This window comes from Lissotriton helveticus, chromosome 1_2 (assembly GCF_964261635.1).
Source record: "Lissotriton helveticus chromosome 1_2, aLisHel1.1, whole genome shotgun sequence".
NCBI classification, from domain to species: Eukaryota; Metazoa; Chordata; class Amphibia; order Caudata; family Salamandridae; genus Lissotriton; species Lissotriton helveticus.
Window position 1 is genome coordinate 283,780,056 of NC_136058.1, and position 9,574 is coordinate 283,789,629.

Sequence of the window (9,574 nt, forward strand, 5' to 3'; positions counted from 1 at the left end):
GAGGAGGTATCTTTAGATGTGGAGTGTCTAAGTGAAAATTTAAATCACCTAGAATAGTAAAATGGGAATTTCCAACATATGGCTCTAAGATTCTGAACAGGTCGCAGCTAAATTTGGATGTAGGTCCACGCGGTCTATACACAGGGGGCCCGATTCACAGAATGAACTTAAGACTCAATCCTAAACTTACTATTTTGGTATTCTCAGAATGAATTTACTACTTTTGGTATTCACAGAAGTTAGGATTTTGTCTTAAGTTTGTCTTAAAGACTTAAGACAGACTTAAGACAAAATCCTAACTTCTGTGAATACCAAAAGTAGTAAGTGCATTCTGTGAATACCAAAATAGTAGTAAGTTTAGGATTGAGTCTTAAGTTCATTCTGTGAATCGGGCCCAAGAAGGCCAACAAAAGACGCCGAGGGAGATGAAGAAATGAAAAAATATAGGACCTGGTAGGGGTCGGATGGGGCCGACAGGGCATTAATACGGCAAGTAAGATGTGACTGATAGAGAATTGCTAGACCACCTCCCCTTCGCTTAGCTCTATCAAATCTATGTAATGAATAGCCCTCTGGGATGGCCATAAGAAGGTCATGTCCAGAGGTCTCTGAGGCCCAAGTTTCCGTAACAAAGACCCAGTCAGGCCTTCTAGCCACCACAAAATCATGGAAGGCGACATTGTTTTTGACTATAGAGCGAGCATTGATAACATAGCCTTTCTCCGCACGAGTCTTTTTAGGCGTGGGGCACAAGTTAACAGGTGAGTGGTTGTTCATGGGGAATAAGTTGGGGCTCAGGGTATGTTTGATATGTGGAGCCATAACCAAAACTTCCTCGGGTGTATTCCCATGATGGCACATGGAGTCAGTCAGTTTCCACAACCGCATCTCCTCCAGAGTATAAGAGTATAATACCTGAGGGGAAGGGGCACGGAAACCGGAATACCGCCCGTCCTGCAGCCCGTCCTCAGCGCGGACGGGCGCAGACGGGCTGAACTCTGGCGTAACTCCGGCGCTAATCCGGCACGCCCGCTGATCGCGTCCGCTGCGCGGAGCCATGGCCGTATGCTTTTATGGTGAAGACTCACCCAAGATGGCCGCCGCTAACACTCTGCCCGAGTCCCCGGTATCTCAGCCCTAATATCGGCCGGACACCTGTGTGAGACAGCGCTGAGCGGTAAGTGCAAAACGTGATTTAAAATCAGCCCCTTAAAAGAAGCCTTCACCCTAAACTAGATGAGGCCACGAACAAGCGCCCTAAATCGGCGCGTTAGTACTGAGGGGGGAGAGGACACAAGGGTCAATTACTAGCAAATAAAACAATTTCTGCAAGGACAAGAAAAGATACCGCCCGGCTCAAGCCTCAGGCACTTACAGTTAGAGTCTGGGCACTAGTACAATCTGTGAATATTGTAAACCCTTTGGAAATATAGCGCAGGCATTTCTTACCTGCTCTCTCCACTTCCTGAACTCCGGGGCACACGCGCAGCCGATTGGGCGCTGACGCGGTCGTTGCCACGGGAATCCGCCATCTTGGGAGGACGCTCAGTCTTGCGGACTAGTTGTCAGCAGCCTACCGCCCTCTAAGGGATTTAAAGCGCGGGAAGACCAAAGCGCTCAGATTTGACGTTCCCCTGAGGCGGAAAGCTGGGGGTGTTGGATGTTAATGTGCTTTTGAAAACTGTGCTCAAATACTGTATTTTTATTGGCTATCTCAGACTTTTACGCTGGGCAATCTCTCCTCTGCGGCGGAAAGCCAGAGGAGTAGGACGCTGGATATGTTTTTTTTTAAATACTTGCTAGTTGCGATTTGGGCACTAGTACAATCTGTAAATATTGTAAACCCTTTGTAAATATAGCGCAGGCATTTCTTACCTGCTCTCTCCACTTCCTGAACTCCTGGGCACACGCGCAGCCGATTGGGCACTGACGCGGTCGTTGCCACGGGGATCCACCATCTTGGGAGGACGCTCAGGCTTGCGGACTAGTTGTCAGCAGACTACCACCCTCCTTCCGCCCCTATAAATCTCCATGGCTAATCGCCCACGCAGCGGGCGCGCCGGCGGCGCGCCAAAGGCAAGCCCGTCTGCGCCCGTCTGCGCCCGTCCGCGACCGGTTGGGACTCGAGGCCACAGACTCTGCCCCTCTATTGACTTACTCTTCCACACAGCTCCTTGCTAATCAAGGTAATGGGTCTCTCAGTTCCTCTACGCTCAAACGTATCATTGCCCTTGGAATTCCTGCTCCTCTCCCTTCCCTTTCTGCGGCTCCCCTGCTTAGATCCCAGTTGACCGCCCCCCCCCTGCTTCCCCTCCTTGCCCTCCCTGCCTGCCCGCTATGGCTTCGGCCTTCCTGCTTAATACCCGCTCGGCGGGCAGACACCAGCTGGAACTCTATAATCTTCTGGATACAGAGGCCCCTGATTTCCTGTTCCTTACGGAAACATGGTTTTCCGCAGATTCCTTCCCGATTCCTACTATGCCCTCCGGGCCGATCGCCCCGACGGGAAAGTCGGCGGGGGAGTGGCTATGATCATCCGATCCAATCTTCAGTTCCAACTGCTTCCTCATCCTCCCATACCCAACGTTGATTTTATAGTGGCCCGGTCGCTGAACCTTTTGGTCCCCCTTACTGTAATTCTTATATACCACCCCCCCCAGACCATGCCTTATTTTGTGCCTGCCCTACAGGAGCTGCTGGCCACTCTTGTGGTCAACAACTCCTCGGTTCTCCTATTGGGCGACCTCAATTACTGACCTGGCGACTCCAGGGAAGATAGGGCTTCCAAAGATTTCACTGACACCATGTGTGGTCTCAATTTCATTTCTCATATTCATTCCCCCACTCACTCGCATGGTCACATCCTTGACCAGTTATGGTCGGCCAGTCGGGTTATCTCTTCCATCATTATTCTCCCCTGCACTTGATCGGATCACTCGCTCATTTCTTTCATTATTGACCTTGGAGCCACCCATAAGCCATCCCTGCCCAAGAACATTCTAGCTCGAAACTGGAATCGGGTGGATTTTAACACTCTCTGCTCGTCTTTGACGGCCCTTCCTCCTGACTTATCGGATCTCTCACTTGATCAACAAGTTGATGCCATTAACGGCTGGCTGTCCACCTCATGTGATCCAGTGGCCCCTTTCAGGAGGGTCAAGGCGTGCTGCCTTTACGAAGCCAATAAGTGGTTTACAGATGACCTTAAAACCCTGAAAATGGCTCTCAGACAGTCAGAACGCCAGTGGAGGCGCGACTATTGCCCCTCCCTGAGAGATCGATATAGGTCTCTCCTTAACAACTACAAGAGAGCAATCCTCTTAGCCAAATCAGACTATTTCTCTGGCAAGATCCTGTCAGCGGCAAATAAATCTAAGGAGATTTTCTCTATCGTTCACTCCCTGGCCGCATCTGACAGAGTTAACACTCACCCAGTCCCATCCCAAGCCCTTTGCCTCTCCTTAAATGACTTCTTTCTTGAGAAGATTGCCAACATCAAACGGAACATCCCTCCGTCTTCTTCTCCCCTTCCCTCCCCTTCCCCCCCTCTACTCTCCTCTCTCACTCAATTTCCACCTATTTCTAAGGAATCTTTTCTTATCTTGCTCAGGAAAACCAAGTCAGGCTCCCCTGCCGACTATGGACCAGCTCGCATTTTAAGGGAGTTGTTCTCCGGTTGCCCCGATCCCCCCCTCTCCCTTCTTAATTCCTCCATTTCCCAGGGTATAGTTCCGGTTTTATTTAAATCAGCCACAGTGGTCCCTATCTTAAAAAAACCTAGCTCTGATCCTACTCTCCCCATTAACTTTAGACTCATCTCCCTGCTCCCTTATTTAGGCAAGATCCTGGAGAGCCACATCACTTCCTGCCTTTTGGCCTACATCGAGGACAACCATCTCCTGGCCTCCCATCAAGCTGGCTTTCGCCCAGTCCATTCGACTGAATCCGTGGTCCTTGCTGTTCTGGACGAGCTGAAGAGTAAGGCTGATTCCAACTCCCCCCAAGCCTTGGTGCTTCTTGATCTGTCCGCTGCTTTTGACACGGTCGACCCTTCCATCCTCATTGACCATGTCACGGCAGCGGGCATCCGGGGCTCCGCCTTCTCTTGGCTTGCCTCATTTCTCCAAGGTCGGACGCAGGCCGTTCCTCTCTCCAGTTTCTCTGCCCCCCTCCTCCGGTGACCTGCGGGGTTCCCCAAGGTTCCTCCCTTTCCCCTCTTCTTTTCAACCTTTACATTTATCCGCTTATTGTTTCTCTGCTAAACGTGGAGGTCTCCGTATACAATTACGCTGACGACCTTCAGCTGGTTTTCGACCTTTCTCATAACTCTGACTCCATCCTTAAACTCCACACCACACTCAATTTCATTGCTGACTGGATGAATCAAAACCATTTAAAGCTTAATCTGGACAAGACGGAGCTGGTACTGACTGGTGGCTCGTCTAGCCCCTGGACCTCTGCCTTTTGGCCTTCCACCTTTGGCCCACCCCCGGTTCCTTCTGCTTCAGTTAGAACCCTGGGAATTAAAATCAGTCAGGACCTCTCCCTTCGCCCCCAGGTCAGCTCTGTCGTTTCAATCTGTTTTCTGTCCCTCAGGATTATTAGAAAGATTTCCCGCTTTTTCTCCTTCGATGCCCTGAAAATTATTGTTTTGGCTATGATTCTTTCTCGGGTGGACTACGGGAACTGCCTCTATGTGGGCATCCCCGCCTACAAGCTGCGGCGTCTTCAGTCCATCAAGAATCAAGCCGTCCGCCTTATTCACAGGCTTCCTAAATTCCATCATACTATCCCCTTACTTAGATCCCTTCACTGGCTTCCCATCCTGCAGAGGACCCTCTTCAAGATGGGTTGCATTGTCTTTATGGCCCGCGCCCGCACGGCCCCTATCTTCATCAATTCCATGATCACCCACTACCTTCCCTCTCGTAACCTTCATTCCTCCAGCCAGGCACTCTTAACCGTCCCTCGCTCCCCTAAGTCCAGAGTAGGCGGTACTTGATTTTCCATCCTTGCCCACCGCTTCTGGAACAGCCTCCCTCTGACCATCAGATCCATTCCTGTTTACTTGCACTTTCGCAAGGCACTTAAAACACATCTGTTTTCCCTAGCCTTCCCATCTTAATCACTCCCTGGTGTTCCGTCTTGTGGTAACTGTCTTAATCTCCTAGCGCCAGGAAGCCGCTTGGCCACAGAGCGCTCTACAAATATTTTAAACTTCAAACTTCAAACTTTTACAGAAAGGAATACCTTTCTGCACATAAACAATCATGCATGGCGTTTTGTTGTTTTTATATGTGCTGCATAAAACAGTACATATAGAAACAGCAAAAACGAGGTGATATAAAGCATTTCTCCTCATTACTCCATGTAAAGACTAGGGGGCAGACTTATAAGTACTGGCGCATCTCTGCATATTAGCAGAGATGCGCCAGTCATTTTGCGTGACAGAAAAATAACCATGCGCCACCATGGATGCGCCGCATTTACAATGCGGTGCACCATGGCGCAAGGATAGGCAGATGTGTAACGCATCTTTTGTCGTATAGGCAATGCATTGTTGGAGTTGTGTTGTAAGCAAGACACAACTCCAGCAATGGTCAGGAATGCCTATTCCCATCATGCTGCGGCAATCCTTAAACCTGCTTCAAGCAGGTGCAAGGTTTTGACGGACTGGCGTCGTAAAAGTGACTCAGTGAAATCTTGTAGATTTCACTGTATCACTTTTACGAGACTTCCTTACGACGGAACGCCCACACGGCATACATTATACCTTGGCGCATGTACACCAGAGTGGTGTTTGATTTGTCGATGACAGATCTCAAGCAGGGAGTGGCCGTAGTACTTATATTTGCATATTTTCTGTGCAATGCCATCAACTTGTTTTCTTTATATTTCTGTGTTAAATTGTCAATTTTAACTTCTGTTAGTACCCTCAGATCTTTTACTCCTTCCCATTTTAATCAACGTGAATATATAAATTATGACCATAATAAAAGTAGGTGTTACTGAGTCCTAGGGAGTGAAATTACAACATTAGATGTTAAGAATTTAGCTTTTTACTATTTGTCAAGAAGGTTCTTCTTAAAGAGGAGCCATCTATTCTTGGTTAACGAAAGATCTGAATAAATACTTTTGTTCTTATCTAAACTAAAATGGATTGCAGAATAGTCATATTGCATTAATTAAATGTTAATATTATCTTTTCGTTAAGAAGCAGGTAAAAGCGTTTACATTTGTTTTGTAGATATTGCTAACTATGTTAATGAATGGTAGATATTGCAAGTTGATTTTGTTAACATCAACGAAAACAGCCATTCTCGTCGTTGTTTGCCGAAATTGCACAATTTTACCTCATTTTGAAAGCCTGGATCTTTTTAGTCCATGTAACCTCCATTCTAGATTTGCTGCTAAATAGAATGCTTTGTGAGAAGTTGTCTCTCCAGACGTAAATAAATAATTACAACAAGCTTAAAGTTAAACAAAACAGACTTGCAGAGTGTAAAGTAGTGGGCCCTGGGCCCACTCGCTAAAGTAACAGTGACACTAGTGACATGGGTATTTACCTAACTGACCACGAGTTAGAGCACCTGGTCCTTTTTAGGTTCCACCTTCACAGCTGTGCTTGTGAAATCTATTGTTTATATTATAAACTTAAAAAAGGCCTTTCATCCCGAGCCTCTCTTTCTTGGCTTCTGTGCTTGCCACTTACTTTTCCTCCAATCTATTGGTTTTAGCATGTTTTCCTGCATTTAAAAAGGCCTGTTCCTTGTCTGCTTCTCATATCAGTTTCCGTGGTCAAAATACTGTTAACATCTGCTTTGGTGGCACTCTTTTTTCAGAAAGTTTTCCCTCTTTTCTTTTTTTTCATCTTGGAACATATATATAGCATCTGGAGAAAGTGATTTGCCCAGAATCACTGGATGTTGCGATGCCGAGACGAAAACAGGGATCACCAGCTCTCGAGTCAGCAGCTCTGGCCGCTGCACCACATCCTCTCCACGCCCGTATTACTTGTCAGGGAGGTCCTTCCTTTGTCCCTAGCGATGAGTGATAAAAACAGCATTAAATTCATCACACAGCCCAAACAGATGCATTACCGATGCTTGTATTGGCAGGGTCTCCTGACTGGTGACACCTGTGTTTTATTTGTGTTTTTGAAGACAATTCTGCTAGGGAGGGGCAGATAAATGACATGTCCAGCAGAACATCTGTCGAAAATTGGATTAATGGTGCATTCTACTACACGTTTTTCATTATATATTGAAATGTCTGTGTCTATTGAAGGTCAAGACACTCAGGGGCTTATCTACAAGCTCCTGTGCGCTGCTGGAAATTCACTTTCGGTGACGGTCCGGCAGCGCACACTGCAGGGCCATATCTACAAGGCCGTGAAAAGCCACCCTACGTGGTTTTTATCATGGCCTTGTACATATGGACTAAGGCAACGCAGCGAAAGTTGCTGTGTTGCTTCACCCTGCAATAGGGAGGGGTGCCATGAGCATTACGGTGGGTGTTCTCACGTAACACCCATGGCATTGACTTACGAGAATTCAAAAACCTGGGAATACGTCAAAAGGCTACACCTCCTAGGGGAGGTGTAAGTGAGGCGCAAAGAGGAGAAATACCTTAATTTCTTTTCGCTTTTCCTGCACACATAGAGGAAAAAAGCCTCTCGTAATTGTTTTTGTGCAGGAAGGTGTCTCTTCCTGCACAAAAACAATCATCCCTGCAATGCAGGCACCCTTGCACTATGGTGCAAGGGTGCTTGCGTTAGTTCATAGCAGCCCATTGTGCGGCAGCGAGGGGAAAAGGATAGAAATGTAAGTATCTCATATATTACTGCTTCTGCCGGTCATTTCTTTTGACTCAGGGCAGCGCATTAGGATTGTTTGCGGCGCTGCCCTGTGCCAAAACCTCATAAATGAGGCTGTTAGTTTGAAAAGCTTGGCCACATTTTATAGCTCATTGTCCTAAAGTTCCCCTCAAAATTCTCCACTCCCCCTACCTTGCATCTCCTGCCTCCACTGAAACATTAAGAAGTATATTTACATGGAAAGTGACGGAGAGCGGCATTAGCATTCTTGGGTTAATGCCACGCTCTGCCACATTTGGAAACGCAATACCAACGTATTTACAACAATACTCTGCAGCCCTGTATTTCCCCACTGTCCTGGAGCAAATTACAGCTGCCTAGCCCCAACGCAGGCACCCTCGGAACATAGTGCAAATGTGACTGCGCAGGGGGAATGATTGCTTATGTGCAGAATGGGATACCTTTCTACACATAAACAATCATGCATGGCATTTTGTTGTTTTTATATGTGCTGCATAAAACAGTACGTATAGAAACAGCAAAAACGAGGTGATATAAAGCATTTCTCCTCATTACTCCATGTAAAGACTAGGGGGCAGACTTACAAGAACTGGTGCATCTCTGCATATTAGCAGAGATACGCCAGTTAATTTGCTTGACAGAAAAATAACCATGCTCCACCATGGATGCGCCACGTTTAAAATGCGGTGCACCATGGCGCAAGGATAGACAGATGTGTGACGCATCTTTTGTCGTAAAGGCAATGCATTCTTGGAGTCGTGTTGTAAGCACGACACAACTCCAGCAATGGTCAGGAATGCCTATTCCCATCATGCTGCGTCAATCCTTAATCCTGCTTCAAGCAGGTGCAAGTTTTTGACGCAGAGGCGTTGTAAAAGTGACTCAGTGAAATCTTGTAGATTTCACTGTATCACTTTTACGAGACTTCCTTACGACCAAACGCCCACCCGGCATACATTAAACCTTGGCGCATGTACGCCAGAGTGGTGTTTGATTTGTCGACGTCAGATCTCAAGCACGGAGTGGCCGTAGTACTTATATTTGCATATTTTCTGTGCAATGCCATCAACGTCTTTTCTGTGTTAAATTGTCAATTTTAACTTCTGTTAGTACCCTCAGATCTTTTACTCCTTCCCATTTTAATCAAAGTGAATATATAAATTATGACCATAATAAAAGTAGGTGTTACTTAGTCCTGGGCGTGAAATTACAACTTTACATGTTAAGAATTTAGCTCTTTACTATTTGTCGAGAAGGTTCTTCTTAAAGAGGAGCCACCTATTCATGGTTAACAAAAGATCTGGATAAATAATGTTGTTCTTATCTAAACTAAAACGGATTGCTGAATAGTCATATTGCATTAATTAAATGTTAATAATATCTTTTCATTAAGAAGCGGGGTAAACATTTACATTTGTTTTGTAGATATTGATAACTATGTTAATGAATGGTAGATGTTGCCAGTTGATTTTGTAAATGAAAACAGCCATTCTCGTCGTTGTTTGCCGAAATTGCACAATTTTACCTTATTTTGAAAAGCCTGGATTTTTTTAGTCCATGTAACCTCCATTCAAGATGTGCTGCTAAATAGAATGCTTTGTGAGAAGTTGTCTCTCCAGACGTAAATAAATGATTACCACAAGTTTAAAGTTAAACAAACCAGACCTGCAGAGTGTAAAGTAGTGGGCCCTGGGCCCACTCGCTAAAGTAACAGTGACACTAGTGACATGGGTACTG

The 9,574-nt window shown here is 46.3% G+C and overlaps 2 non-coding genes across 2 annotated transcripts; both read left to right on the plus strand.

Annotated features, from left to right (window-relative positions):
- Positions 1-6,045: 6,045 nt before the first annotated feature.
- LOC144808175 (U7 small nuclear RNA) lies at positions 6,046-6,100 on the plus strand. The gene has a single exon (XR_013606701.1). It is a non-coding gene; the product is annotated as a U7 small nuclear RNA (small nuclear RNA).
- Positions 6,101-9,061: 2,961 nt separating this feature from the next.
- Positions 9,062-9,116, plus strand: LOC144808163 (U7 small nuclear RNA). Its single transcript, XR_013606689.1, has one exon. It is a non-coding gene; the product is annotated as a U7 small nuclear RNA (small nuclear RNA).
- The last annotated feature ends 458 nt before the right edge of the window (positions 9,117-9,574 follow it).